The sequence below is a fragment of the Carassius carassius genome, chromosome 2, assembly GCF_963082965.1.
Source record: "Carassius carassius chromosome 2, fCarCar2.1, whole genome shotgun sequence".
NCBI lineage: Eukaryota > Metazoa > Chordata > Actinopteri > Cypriniformes > Cyprinidae > Carassius > Carassius carassius.
This window is the reverse complement of record NC_081756.1, coordinates 12749024-12764906: the sequence shown is the minus strand read 5'-3', so window position 1 is coordinate 12764906 and position 15883 is coordinate 12749024. Positions and strand designations below refer to the sequence as shown.

The 15883-nt window shown below is 39.0% G+C and overlaps 1 long non-coding RNA gene across 1 annotated transcript in view; it reads right to left on the bottom strand.

The window, feature by feature from the left end:
- Nucleotides 1-2340: 2340 nt before the first annotated feature.
- LOC132096905 (uncharacterized) overlaps nucleotides 2341-15883 on the bottom strand; it is a 33357-nt gene continuing 19814 nt past the window's right edge. Inside the window, exon 3 of the long non-coding RNA XR_009422626.1 lies at nucleotides 2341-2380. This is a non-coding gene — a long non-coding RNA (uncharacterized LOC132096905). The remainder of the gene's footprint in view (nucleotides 2381-15883) is intronic.

The following is a 15883-nucleotide window of genomic DNA, read 5'->3' as shown; positions in this document are numbered from 1 at the left end:
CACTATCAGTGAGTCTGCCCGTGGGGTGTCCCACATTGTCCCTCAGAAACGTACCCCTTGTCCCCCCTTGGGCTTATTAGCAGGTGGTCACCCTACCGGTGTTTAACACTGAGCACTTGTGATTGACAAACCAGAAGAATACTAGGTTTAAACAGATGATTTAAGCAGGTTGATTAATAAATATTGAGTGTGTGAAGACAGACAGATGCCATACTGCTTTGTTTATACATACAGTACACTATCCTTCAGAAGTATGTGTGTAGTAAGATGTTTTTGAAAGAAGTCTCTCATTCAAGGGTACATTTCTTTGATCAAAAATACAGTGAGAACAGTAATGTTTTGAAAAAATTCTTACAATTTAGAAGAATTGTTTTCTATTTTATTTTTACATTTTATTTATTCCTTTGATGGCAAAGCACAATTTTTAGCAGCCATTATTCCAGTCAGAAATCATTCTAATATAGTTGATTTGATGTTCAAGAAACATTACTTCTTATTATTGATGCTGAAAACAGTTGTGTTGCTTAAAGGGATACTCCACCCCAAAATAAACATTTTGTCATTAATCACTTCTTCCGAACACAATTTAAGATATTTTGGATGAAAACCGGAAGGCTTTTTACTGTCCCTTAGACTGCAAAATAAGTTACGCTGTAACTTATAATAAGTCCAGAAAAGTATGGAAGACATCATCAGATGCCATCAGTGGTTCAACCGTAACATTATGAAGCGACGAGAATACTTTTTGTACACAAAGAAAAAAATAACGACTTCATTCAACAATTCCTCTCCTCATCACTTTTGCGCCATTTTGGAAATTATGAGCCGAACACAGGCAGCGTATGCTCTTCTGAGTTAGCCGCACCATAAGGTTGCGCTGTTTTCATTCAAATCAAAGCGTAAATATATGTTAAAAATGTATCCTTTTAGCGCCGCTGATACAGAAGAGCGTATGCTGTCTGTGATCAACTCATAATCTCCAAAAGGCGAGAAAATAATAATACCTCAAAGTATTTTTGTTTTAAAAAACAAACATTAATTCCTTATTTTTATGTTTTGTTCCATGACAGGTCCACTACTAAGCAACCACACAAATTGCTCATCACACATATTTTTCAATTAAAAAGTCTTGAGTCTGAAAGTAGGGTCTGATTATGTGGCCAGAAAAACTGCTGTTGGATCAGTCCTACAGACCATATTTAGTGCTCACAATCAGCTGAGTCAGCTTCAGAGAGCACACGCTTAGACAAAACACACACACACACACACACAAAGGTGAACAGGCACGTGCATCTGGATTCTCTTAGCTCACATACAAAAGAGTTAGTATGTAAACTGCTCTGAATGTGCCATTTGTGTGTGTGTTGGGATGTTCGGTCAGTGCTTTGATAGCTGCTGGATGTTAGAAATGGAAAGGCATCAAGTCCAAAACAAATGAGGGACAGGGAAAGAGAGAGAGAGGAAAAAGAAAAAGGGTCCAACACACAAACACAAACCACATGCAGCTGGTCTGTACACGCCTCGGCACGTGAATCTTGCACACTTTTCCTTACGGGTTCAGGAGTTTTTGTGTGCACAGATGCATCTATATATATATATAGCTGCTGTTTACAAATGTGTGCAAGGTTGTGTGTTCAACTGCCTCGCTTCTGTCTTCACTACACACATACTGGTTTTGGCCCACAGAAAGAGAGTGAGTCACTTTTTTGGGTTCAAAGTAAAAATATAAAAATAGAGTGGAAGAGACACACACACAAACAAGAAACAGAGTCACTTTAAACTAAAATACATCAAACTACTGAAAAACACTGGTTTCTTTGTTGCAGCCCACCTATTGGACAGAAACATATGTGTCCCTCCCACTGTGGGCACCTATGGTTGAGGGGGCGTCGACCTGTCTAATACCCACCCCCATCCTGCTCCTGTCTGACTCCATGGAGTATGTGAGAGAGAGAGACAGACAGGCTCTCAATTTTGGAAGTTTCTCTTTCCTTGGCTTTTATCTTGGATTTCAAATCCCTAATGTTATTTCGGTCACTCACTCACACACTCACACACTCACTCACTCACACACTCACTCACACACTCACTCACTCACACACTCACACACTCACTCACTCACTCACACACACACACACACACACACACACACACACACACACACACACACACACACACACACACACACACACACACACACACACACACACACACACACACACACACACACACACACACACACACACACACACGTTTGCTTCTGGTAAATTGGTCACAGTGGAAAAAACACTACTAAAAGGTATAGTTCACCAAAAAAAGAAAGCCGTATCATTATTTACTCACCCTCATGTCATTCCAAAGCCAAATCGCTTTCTTTCTTCTGTGGAACACAAAAAGGGAAAACTACATGAATACTCATTAGAATGGATTCGTTACAATAGCAGCACATCATGACTCACTTTAACATTTGATGAAGTACCCAAAAGAGCCCATGCAGCATTTTCCAAATGCACTAATCAGTAAAACTGTGGTGGCTGCCAGTGTTTCGTGAATCTAACAGATAAAGATGAAGACTACATTTACATTTATGCATTTGACAGACGCTTTTATTCAAAGCAAATTGCATTCAAGGTATGCATCTTCATGCATTCCCATGGCTTTGGTGTTTTTGACGCCGTTCTCTACATGAATGCCACTTGATAAAAGTAATGATGTATACATTTTTGTTTTCTCCACTGTAGTAATTGGTGCAGGTGTGATTAGTCAAATGCCATTCATGGTCAAAATGCTTGTCTTGGCAGGGTAATAATGTAAACAGTTGGTTTGACTTGAATGGAAAAAAAGACAAAAAACAGAAAACGACTCACTGCTCTTATATTGATCACTTAACATGAATGATTACTTGGAAAAACTTATGTTAGATTGAACCCATGGCAAAACTTATATTTAAGATATAATAAAAAAAAAACTGTCAAAGCAAAATAAAGAAGCTTGTTTAATAGCATACTACTTTTTAATTAATCTGTGTGTCGTATGTGATGTGTTGAATGCAGATGGGTTTCACTGCCATGGGGGAAGGGAAAACGTCTGGACGCAAAGGTCATGAGGGTTCAGGGTGTCTTAAAAGTTTTTGTGTGCAGACATACAGACACGCACACACGACTTCACACTCACTCAGACGTCTAAGGTCATGTTACTGCCCTGATTTCGCTACGCGTATAAACGCCTTTACTACAGTTCAGCTGGCTTATTCAGTGTGACGACATCAAACTATCACATAAATGAGGTCTTCTTGCATTGTTGGGTTTTTATAATGAGCTGATTTTTGATAGCTTACAGCTGTACAAGTAAACACTGATTCCAAATGACTTTAAGATGGGATGCTGATGACAGAATGAGTCCAAATTCACACTTGCATACACTTTTGTTCAAAAGTAAAAGTTTGGTTCGAATGTTTAAATATTTTTGAATGAATTTGATCATAAACAGTGAAACTGTGAAATATTATAACAATCTGAAATAACTGTTTTCTATATGAATATATATTTTAAAATGTGATTTGATTCTGTTATGGCAAAGCTGAATTTTCAGCAGTCAGTACTCCAGTCTTAAGTGTCACATGACCCTTTAGAAATCATTCTAATATATAGATTTGGTGCTTTAAAAACATTTATTATTATTATTAATATTGAAATCAGTTGTGCTGCTGAATATCTTTGTGATAATTTTTTTGATGAATAGAAAGTTAAAAAATAAGTTTAATAAAAAATAATTTATTTGAAACCAAAATGTTTTGTAACATTATAAATGTCTTTACAGACACTCAAGATAAATGTAATGCATCCTTGCAAAATAAAAGTATTACTTTTCTTTAAAAAAATAAATAAAAATTACTGACTAAACTGTTGGTGCATTTCTTGAGATGAGATTCCATAAACACGTCTTTTTGTAAAGGCATATGTGTGTGTTCATTACAAATGTGATTGTGTGTTTCTGAGGTTTGGACTCATTATAGCTAATGATCCATCTGAGTGAGAAGAACCTAATTAAAACACTATGGAGGACCACACATGACCAGAACCACCCTAAGCTCCCCAGACGCCACTTCTCTTTCTCTCTCAGGGGCTCGCTGTGGGGGGTGCACGGGGTGGTACTGCAGCTTAGATGCTGGTACCACTCAGACGGGCATACAGTAAGGGCGAAGAATTCATTAACCAAAATACTTACGAGTTTGATGTGAGGCCACACACAGCGCGAGACACACACACACTCACTGCCACACAGCGGCCACCGAAGCTGCAGTGTGTGTATGGAACACAGCGCGTGTGGAGGGTTGTGTGAGCTGGAGATTGAGCAGGCCATCTAAGTGAAATGATATCAGAGGGAGAGCGAGAGACACAGATAAAGCTCGTGCAGTGCCAGCGTTTGGGGGTTAAGAGAGCTGGATGGAGACCAGCTTTGTCCGTTCAGGCCCCGGGGACTTCTGGCACAGGCAGAGCAGGCTGCAGCTCTGGCCCAAGGCCAGGACACACACAGGGGCCGTGCACGCAGGAAAACCCCCGGCTAATAGGGGATCACCAGGCCACGCAAGACATGCTGCCCTGCAGAACTACCACAATACAACTGCTTACAGTACATACATATTTTTTCCCATTTTCAGCCAAAAGTGATATTCAATATTTTAATCAATCTTGATTTTTTTGTATTTGGAATGAATTGGCTTAAAAGTATATATAGATATTTTTTTTCAATCAGAATAAAAAAAAATGTTTTATACCACCAGCAAAACTTCTACAAATAAAATATCACCAATAAACACTTCACATAAACACACACACACACACATCTGCTCGCTAAGAGCTGGCAATGAATTAATTCTGAAGACGACTGCTCACTATCCAAGCCCAAGCTCAAGTGGCCTCTTACTTTAACTGTGATCTCAAACCACTGCAGAAAAGCACAGTGGTTGGCCATGTGATGGTAAAACCATGGTGATTACCATGTGCACAAAAGCATTGCCATGCTACTCTAAAACTATTAAAAGAATTAATTTACGCATGTAAATGTCCAAGAAATTGGTATTACTCTACTGGAACTTTTTTGATTTGTGAAGAGTTATCATTCATTACCTAGAAAATTCACAAAGGCCATATAATTAGAACAAAAATGGTAGTAAGTGTAAAACCTAAAATGATTAAGACATCTGTGAGCTCTTCTTTGTTTACATGTAACCAAGGGAACACAGTATCATTGCTGTTCATAAGCGCCACCTGCTGTCAGAGAGTGGATCTGCTCATCAGCTGTTTCATTGTTTTATGTATAGTTTTTAAAAAATAAATAAAGTCAGATCATTCTGTTTTTGCTTCAAATTTCAAAATTATATGGTCTAATTTAGATTGAAAAACTACTGGTGGTGCATGTATGCTGCATCTTTGTTTGGATCATGATTAATATCCAGTGGTTGCCTCTAATTTTTAATGGAACGAGCACAAACAAAGCCTTAGTTTGTTCATATTAAGAGATTTATTTTATTTGTGTAACTCGTTTGATTTTTCAGGTTTGTTCTAAAATGTCAATTTCGTATTGTTATATTTCAATTTTACAAAGAAACGTGCAGCAATAGCCTAACAAAACGAAACCTTTTCATTTACTGTATAATGTCTTCAATCTCATTTTGTAAAAAAAAATAATAATAAATTGTGAGAAAATCGGATTGTGAAATCAAAGTCTTGAATCGAATCGAATCTCGAGTTGAGTGAATCGTTACATCCCTACTTGATGGCACTATATTTCACACCAGATAAACATTTCTACCGAATGCAGAAATGTACAATAAATAAATAAATGTAAGATTAAATGTAAGACTAAACAATAATCCAATAATGAAATAAAGCAAAATTTTCCAAATGTGAAACTGCAGGGTGTTTGTGAGAGAATTGTTATTGTTAACTAAAACTTTCAAATAACACTAATGGTTAGTTAATAAAAAGATAAATAATAAAATCATACAAACATAAAATTGTAGAAAATTATTTTCCAAATTAAAGCACACACTTAAGCACAATTTTATTTGTTTGCCCCCGTGTCATGTGACCACTATCATCAGAGAACTGTGAAATGAAAATGTGTGTTTAATTTATTGAAATATTAACTTTAAATCTCATGGCTACTTCATGTTTATAATTTTGGTCAAATGGGTTTGGCTTACAAAAAGTTCGGGAATCTATAGTCTCACGCTATTGATGTTCACACAAAAGTACCAAAAAGACCAAAATACAAATTATAATTTAACATCTGAATAACTATAAACAATGGCCAGTATGTCATTCTTGACTTAAAAGCGGAAGTCAAAACCATAAGTGGACAGTTACTTCAGTGCCTAAAGACAAATTCCATGATTTCAATTGAAACAATGTTTGTCTGTGTGTCCCTCTATCTCTCTTCCTCACTTCACACTCACACCCTTCCTCTTTCTCTTTCTCTCTTGTCCACAATATCTTTGAGCCGGAGGGTGTAACGGCCAGTAAGCCATTTTTCCCTTTGACAGAAGCCGCCCATAATTCCATAAGCACCATTTTCATGATGGCAGTGCCAATATAGTCTGTGTACTGTTGCTTGGAATTACATCATCACATTGCATGTTACTGCTCTGGGATTTTAGGACAAATGAGTGTTTATGAGTCCGTGTGTGTGTGTGTGTGTGTGTGTATAAGGATTAATGCTTTGTGCCTGTGCAAGTGACCTCTGTATTGAATAGACAAACCAAAGGGATCAAGTTTCCCCATTTCCCCCCTTTTCGCCTGCTCTGTCTCTCCATCTCTGTCGGGTGTAGGGTTTCTCCAGGCTTCAGACAGAGGCACTAATAGGGCCCTTACCCCCAGAAACCAACAACACAAGGGATTGAGAGACAGAGAGAGCAAGACGGTGGGGCGTGTGCGTGAGATGGAAGGATCGTGTGTAATTGATGGCACACCTGCATGTTATCAGTAAAAACGAGAGCCATGATTGTGTGATAAAAGAGGAGAAACAGGAGATTGAGACGTGTGTGTTTGTGTGTGTGTGTGTGTGCGTGCACCTGTGTTCTAGGAACTTGTGTATTGTGCAAAACATTGAACATCTTGAAAGCACAAATGCATGTGCAATGTGAATGCAGTTGTTAAAGTGGAAAAAAATCCTGAGCCTGAACTTTTCTTTGGGGGGGGGGGTTGTTTGGAGAGAAACTCCACAGACAGACTTAATTCAAATATTGACAATAGTAACAAAAATACAGTAACAAGAGCTTAAAGTGCTTAGAAAATGGTAAACAGACTGAGATAGACATGAATCTCTTCAATGATTATGTTTGGCACCATTTATTTAAAAGTACTATTTCCAGTTTTCTACACAGGGTGACCAGTGGCTGCGATATTCTGAATGACAAATCATTTTCTGCTATAAATGTGCACACACGTATTTTTTAATCACAGACATGATCGGTCATAGACAATGGTGTGTCAGCTAATAGTTGCTCCCGGCTAGAGACCTGCACTCCCGTGGGAATACCGCGGGACCCAGCGCCACCGAGTGCGGCGCGGGACAATATTTGATGGCTGAATGCGGACGCGGGCGGCAAGATATTATTGTGTGCTGGTTGCGGGAAAATGAAATTATCTGCGGGACAAATAAAAGACAAAATAACAAAACAAAATAAAAGAACTAGAAACAAATAGACCTTTGTTTATAATAAAATTAAATAGACTTTGCGGAATGGGAGGATGCGGATGATACCATAGACAGCGACGTGTAATTCGATTCCGTAATAGCGATATATTTAAATGTCAAATTGGATGGATTAGAAGCCCACAGACCGGATGATGTCCTCCAGTGGTGGAAAAGACGAATTTCCGAGATTAAGCAAACACGCCATGTACTTTGTATTCCAGCTAGCGCATCATCGGAGAGGGCTTTCAGTATTTGCGATCGCATACTGGAGCAGAGACGGATTAAACTGAAGCTCTCAACAGAGAACGACATGATATTCCTGCATGGGCACATTAAGTAATCGTACAGTTTTTTTAGTCAATTCAGTTTATTTTTATTTATTTATTTAGCTTAATATTTAAAATTGGTCTATTTTGTTATTGAGGAATAAGGATATTTTTTGTTAAATGTTTGAATGAATTGCTCAGGCCCCATAAGCTACTTTTCCTTTGAAACTGAAATAAATCCAGGTTTATTATTATTATATAATTTATTAGGCTATATAGCCTAATTATTATAGGTATATATATATTTTTTTATTTACATTTCTTACTTTTTTTACTGTATATGTTCTAAGTTCCTTGTTCATGTTCATACTTTTAATTAAACGCAAATAAAACGAAACATTAGTTTATTTTCAGTTTCTTTTTAAATTTATATTCAACAGAGGAGCAAATGAAAAAAATAAGACTAGCAGGCAGAATATGCAATGTATTAAAAAAAAAGAAAAACTACTGTAGGCTATACGTTTACCCGCGGGATTTTGCGGGCGGGAGCGGGACGAAACTTTATTGTTTGCGGCCGGGAGCAGGAGAAAATAACATTTTTGCGGGAGCGGGACGAAAAAATCCCTCCCGCGCAGGTTTAAGTTTGAGTGCACGGGCAGCGGCTCTATGACCGGAGTCTGGTGCTGCTTTCCAGGCAGATTTTAGCTCGCAAGTCACTATTTCAAACCACGACTAACGACTTTTGACTTCTGAGGGCAGGGAAATTTAGCTAGATTATTAATTTTATTGCAACGTTACATTGTCCTAAAATCTATTTTTCTAAAACACGGGTTACGGGTTGCCTGGAACGCGACATAAATCATAACGAGCAAGCACTTTCTTACCGCTGCTGGCATACAGTAATTCCTCGAGCAAATCATGCAGAAACAAGCCCCGGGCTCTCTCAGTTTCTTGCACCTTGCGCTCCATTTTTGTTTTCTCCGATAACTCTAACGTGACATTGACGTATGGGCGTCAATCATCCTTCACGCCCTTCTCTGCTTCTGATAGGCTTGTAACGTTAGTTAAAGCTGCGTTCCTCTCATATGATTGGTATAAGAAATAAATTGGCTCGAAAATATTAAACTGCATGCGCAGGCTCTCAAATATTCTATTTTTTTTTTCCCTCACGGCCACACGCCGGAGATCTGGCACGGTGCCGGAATACTTTAAGCCCTGTGAATGTTCGCATTTCTTTTACTACAAAAATACATTTGCTACTGCAAATACAAACTGACAACAGATCTACTTCCTTACAAATATTTTAGTCGCTTACAGCTGCCTTTTCAAGATGTTCTATATCTCATGGGGCGCCCCTCATCTGTACCCCACCCCCAAATCCCTCATGACCCCTTAAGAGTCCCTGACAAAGCAAACTCCTCCCTCGTGACACCTAAAACCCCACATGCAGCCAAAGTTATCATTAATGACATCAGCATGGCAAGGAACTAAACTAAAACAACAATCAACATAACACACAGTAAGTCAAATGAAACAGTAAAGGTAGTAACTATACAACAAGATGAAATATTAATAAAAATATTTCTTAAAGGCAGTATAGGTGATTTCGTTCAAAAACTTTTTTGTTATACTGGTTAAAAGTCTCTTCACATCCCCACAGCAATCACTAAGTTAAGTGGTCTAAATGTAGCTATTTATATGTATTTATGTCATCTATGGAAGGTGTAGGACCATAAAATGTTCGTCCAATCATATCACTCGCTCCGAGGACTACGATAGGCTGTCCTACCTGCCCGTCAATGTATGTATTGCATACCTCCTCCCACCCTGTTCGCACAGACATGATACCTTATCAGCAAATTCCATTATGCGATTGCAGACCGAGCAAGAATGGAAGGCGTTATTGTAATATTATGTGTGTTGTACTGTTCTGAGTGATCAGATTGTTATTCATCTCAAATGTGTCTTATAACATTTACACTAGCATGCAGTAGCCAAGTATAAATACACACATATATATATAACCAATATAAAAAAAACCTAGCTACCAAAATAGTACAAGCACCCAAACACACAGCAAATGTAAACGCCACAGAGGCTAGAAGTGAAAAGTTCACAGAACATGCTGTTGGTTATATTGTGCCTGGTTGCAGAGTTCAAAGCTTTGTGGCATTCAGCTACTTATACTTCTATATGTCTCTCTATATCTGCTGGGCAAACAGACTGTGCACATATGCACACAAAATCACACGGGAGAAACACCCACATGCACTGAAGAAGAGCAAAGAGAAGGGGCTCCGCATAAGGAGATGTGTAGGTTAACATGTCTAGATAAAACACTTACAAAAGACTCAAACAGGTTCCAGGCAGAGTCTGTGTGTGTTATTAATGGTTACAGTATCCCAGGTAAGTGTGTGGGAGTGTTTGAGACCTCTATATGTGCCGAGGTCAGCAGCTGCAGCAAAACATCACAAACAAAACAGAGACACACTGAGAGATACTTCTGAGTTTACATGTGAGAGTGAAGCAATCTGGTGACAGTTTGAAAGGAAGGAAAAGAAAGTGCTTTTATCATGCACATTATATATTTTAAGCAACGAGCCCCTCTGGCTTTTTAAACCACACACACAGACACACACACACACCACTCTTCCCCCGCTGGGACTAGCAGACAGAGGCAGTACGTTGACACTAAACCACACATGCAAACACTTGCATAAATATACGCCATTCACTCACCTGGAAAAAGCTGGCAGGTGTTCCAACACCAACACACACACATTATTGCTCTTGGCTAATTTAAAACTCTTTCTGCATTGCAGTTCATTTATGTCTAACAGAGGTGTAAAGGAACCACAACATCTTTTTGAATTCCATAAGCAATTCCAGAGAGTCGGACTTGTAATTCAAATGTTGCGGGTTCGAGTCTCACTTTCAGCAGGGATTGTCAGTGGGGGGAGTGCATGACCATCGCTCTCTTCTACCCTGTGTGTGTGTGTGTGTGTGTGTGTGTTTGAGTGTGTACTTGGATGGGTTAAATGCAGAGAACAAATTCCAAGTATGGGACACAATACTTGGCCACACGCCACTCTCAAAATAGTTATTTTAAATCAAAATCATTTTCACAATATTACGATTTGTACTCTATTCTTGATCCCAAAAATGCTTACTTGGTGAATATTACAGACTTCTTTCAAAAACATAAAAAAATCATACTGACCTAAAAACCTGAAAGCTAATGTACACTGTTGTCCTGTGATCCGAAATTAATCTGTAGCATCAGAATGTTCTATATTGTGTGTTTATGAGTGTAATGTCATGTCCAACCTGCATTTGAGAGAGAAATCCAACATTTCTGAACTCAAGGACTCGAATGAGCTCTTTACACAAGAGACGGACGGCGTCCTCCACAACCAACTGGGAAGAATATCTGCCATGCATGCATACTTATACAGAATGTGCCATTCAAATGAGAAAAATTAAGACAGAACGTTTTCTCCACACTACTATATTTCAGCTACTACTGAACAAAGAGCCAGACAAAAAGAGGAAGTATTAATTTTAGTTTTAAGGGGAAAAATGTAGTGTGAGTGTGTTTGTGTCGGGGGTGGGGGGGTGGGGGGGGTGTAACCAGTCACCTGAGAAAAATAGGGAATGTGAGAGTAGACAGATTAAAGAAGACATAGGCTGTCTTCTGTAATTCACATGCCTCAATTTGCCCTCGACTGCAGGGACCCCGTCCTTCACAGACCTTTATTACACACAGGCACCAAAACACACAAACACACTTTTCTCCGTTCCATTTTTTCCCCTTTCCAGCTTTAGACGTGAGATGCAATAAGATGAGCAGAGAAGTCAAATAATGGCCTGTCACATCAGTTGACAAAAACATTACTGGTAATGCACAGAGTGAGATCACATTAAGACTGAGGCACTCTCAGGACACAAAATTAAATAAAGTCCAGCAAAAGCTATAAAAAAAAAACTTTTTATATATAATATAATATATATAATTTTTCTCTACCCATCTCTCTATCCCTACCTGCCTAGCTGTCTACATAATCTATTGCCTGGTTCATATGGACTACTATTCCTGAGTGCTGTCACTGAATGACAACGGCACATGCCATCTGTCAAACAAACTAGATAGAGGGAGAAAAGAAAGATTTATTCTCTTAAACTGTCACTTAGTTTCATCCGCATGCACTGAGACACAGACACACACACCTGCACATCCTTCACTCGCACAATTGATAATTACCATCCTGTCTGTCTCACCTGTGAACCTCTTCTCTCTACTCTTCCTCTTCCTGTCACATTCTCTCCGTCTCTCTCTCCTGCCATCTCCTGCTCTTTCTTTCCGGAGCCGTGAGTGAGTCTGGGAGGAGGAGTGGAGACAGAGAGAGAGAGAGAGAGAGAGAGAGAGAGAGAGAGAGAGAGAGAGAGAGAGAGGGGGCTGCATTATGTGTTTTTGCTCTTCAGGAAAAAAACAAGAAAGAGTAAACATAACAGAGAAAGTATTCACCTGTCTCTCTGTACATGTACTGTAAGTTCGTACAGGCTCTAGACTGCAGGTGTTTACAGTACTGGATATTTCTATCCTTGTATCATGTTATATAGGAGGTGTGTGTGCATGAGTGCTTTGTGTGGATTTCCATAATATGCGGTGTCAAGGTTGAATTTATGAAACAAATTAGAGTTTGGTATGAATAAATGGCAAACAATTAGAGAGCGCAGCCAAAGTCCCTTTGAGTCAAGTCAGTCCATTTGTCGTCCATCTTTATAACAAGCCATTTTCTATGCATGTTATACATACATGTAATGCTCCTATCTACCTGACTTGCAAAACACCTCATACTGACTACAACAGTAGTAAGTGTTGCATCTGTAACTCAAATTATTTTAAAAGCATGTCTTTGCAGAGCTGTTTTACAGCAGAATTTGGATTTGACTATTTGGTAAAGTTGGCATCACTAACTGTTATTTCCCTGTATGAAGCTGCTTTGAAACAATCTCTGTTGTATAAAGCGTTTGACTTCAAAAACTGCATAATTTAGTTAATTTGAATGCATATTCTCTATCAAAAATGTATTTAGTCATAGTACCTAAAATGTGGGAGTTCCATTCCCAAAGCCACAATAGAAGGTGTTACAATTTGTGACAAATTCTAGTCGGTTTATTAACATGAGGATACCTATGTGTGTGTGTTTGAAAAAAGTGCTGAGTTGTGTCATGTAAACTGATGACACAACTCAATGACCCAGAGTACAGTAATGCATACATCCAGTCCACACCTTATCAGCCTGCTGCACATAACTTCACATTAGTGCACATCTCCAGCGGTACAAAAGTAGATGTTCCCTTCACACCTATAATAACTAGAGAAGAGGGGACAAACAGAGTAATAAGAGCTTACACAGCTGGGTCTGTGCCAGGAGAGATGGAGAGAGAGATGGAGAGAGGGAGGGAAGGATGGGGTGTGGGGTGGAGTTGAGTGCTTTGATCTAATCTACTGTATCTCATCAGCGCACAATCCACTTCAATCTTTAACAGTCCTCCTAGTGTTACTGTTTTCAGATGGATCAGCATACATGCAGAGTACTATGGTAATGCCTGTGTATTTGTGTACTGTAACAGAGAAATGGGAATCTTACATTAGCAGAAATTGATTCCAAAGTGGAAGCCTCTTTTAGAGCGGCTAATATAGCGAAAGAACTATGAGCAAAGGCTTTTGGGGAAAAAGTGAACAACATAATTGTTTTCCAGTTATTGTGGTCCAAACTAACATAGTTTTAGATAAGTTGAAGTGTGTTATTCTTTATCCTGTATGTCATAGTCTCATGAACAGTGATCGGAAATCACTTCGAGTTCAAGTTCAAGCTCCCAACTTTAGGTCCTTTCACCATTCCTGCCTCACAATTCACAAAAAAATTACCAGGAACTGCTGGTAAAGGGCTCTGGTGTGGGGTCAGTGCATGAAGGGGGTGACTGAGGAGAACTTCGCTTACATGTGCATAGCTCTGTGAGTGTGAACACAAACACACACACAACATGGCTACACCATTATATTCCCACGAGAGACTAAACACAAGCGCACATGTTTACAGAGACACACACAAATGCCAAGCCCAAACAATTCTGCATCTCACACACACACACACACACACACACACACACACACACACTTATACACAGCATCAGAGCTCTACACACCAAAGAGCAACATGAAATATTCAGTGAATTTTTCAACATGTGCTCTATTCCTCCAGCACGTGTAGAAGTGCAAAAAAAAAAGAGAGAAAGACAGGAAAAAGGAAACGGGAGGGGGAGATGGAGTCAATGAGTGCAATAGGAGAGAAAGAGAGAAAAACCCAGCTGATTCTTTTCCAAGCAACTCCCCCTAGCAACAGCTCTTGCTCAGTTTGTGCCCTATTGGCCGGCTGACAGCCCGCATCACAATCCCACGCAGGACGACCAGCCAATCAGATGTCGTAATGGGCCTGAGCTGTAGAGCAAGCTAAGGTTTTTGGATTCCATGCTCACCATGGCAACAGAAGCCTGGCCCTGACTTAAAGGTACCCTGCAAAAACACACAAACAAACCAAAACACACAGCTCCCAATGAACACAGGGACCGCTGCTCCTTTAAGTCCGCCTGATGTCCACACAAATCAAAGAAAACACAAATAGATACTGTGACAGCCACAAAAAGTATTTGGATACTTAAGATGCTTCTTAACTTCATTGCATTGGATTAAAAAATAATCAATCCAAGTGGTATCTGCACATAGGATGCTAGAGCCTTTCTCAGAACTTCACTTTTCTATGCCATTTGACTTTATAATGACTTGGCAACAGCTGGTCCCGACCATAGACTGTAAAAAATATGGACAAAGCGTCTGTGACGTCACCCATAGACTTTCTGAAGAATGGGTTTGAAGCCGTTTATGGGGGGTATGGGCTGCGCCATCTTGGAAAATCTTGGGAAATCCTAACCCCGCCCACCTTCTGACGCAGCGCGCTTCACTCAGCTCGCTCTGCAAATTCGGTTATCTCTGTGTATATTTTAGACAATGAAATATGTTATAAAACACCATACTAACTATTTTCGTTTTCATTAAAAGAAATCTTAAACATTATAGCCACACAAATGTGGTTCAGGCAACGCATATTGATTATATTCAACTACACATAACGTTTGCCTATTTATGAAAAAACTAAATATAAAACACAAACCTGCCTCTTTTCATTTTAAATACAATATAAAAATATTAAACATTTTATGGTCCAGGCAATATGTGCATTTGTACTAAACAACAGATTTTGCATTAAACAACATTACAGATCATCTTCGTTGTATTAAAATTTAAAATGACAAAACTCAACCCAGTCTCTTTTTGTTAAATTTCAGTTTTATCAATATTAGCCATTATAAAAGTATAAGTAAAAGGTATAAGAAGCTATACAAATAAAGCAAACAATTCAGTTAAACATAAATCGGTAAAGTTAAATAGCTTATAAAGTTATGAAACTTCCCCTCAGCCAAAACGATTGCCCAGGGAAAAAATGATAGATTTACGAGACCAAAAATCGCCCATTAGATATACACAAGATAAATTATATCTCATGTTTAACCACTACAGAGACGCCAGAGTCCGCGGCATTGGCGGCAAACTTTAGAAGGTCTAGCCGAGGAAAGACTGCTTCAGGCGGGGTACATGAACGCCGAGCGCCCGGTCATCGCTGGATCAACTGGATACAATTTTCATAAATCTTTAAATAGACCACAGATTTGAGCTTTAAACAACTACATTCTCGCCTGAAAAACCTCTTAAAACTACATTTCATGATACAGAAACAGTAGTATTATATGTCAACTGTATTAAAAAATGGCGCTTCTTGTTGTCATTCTCCGTG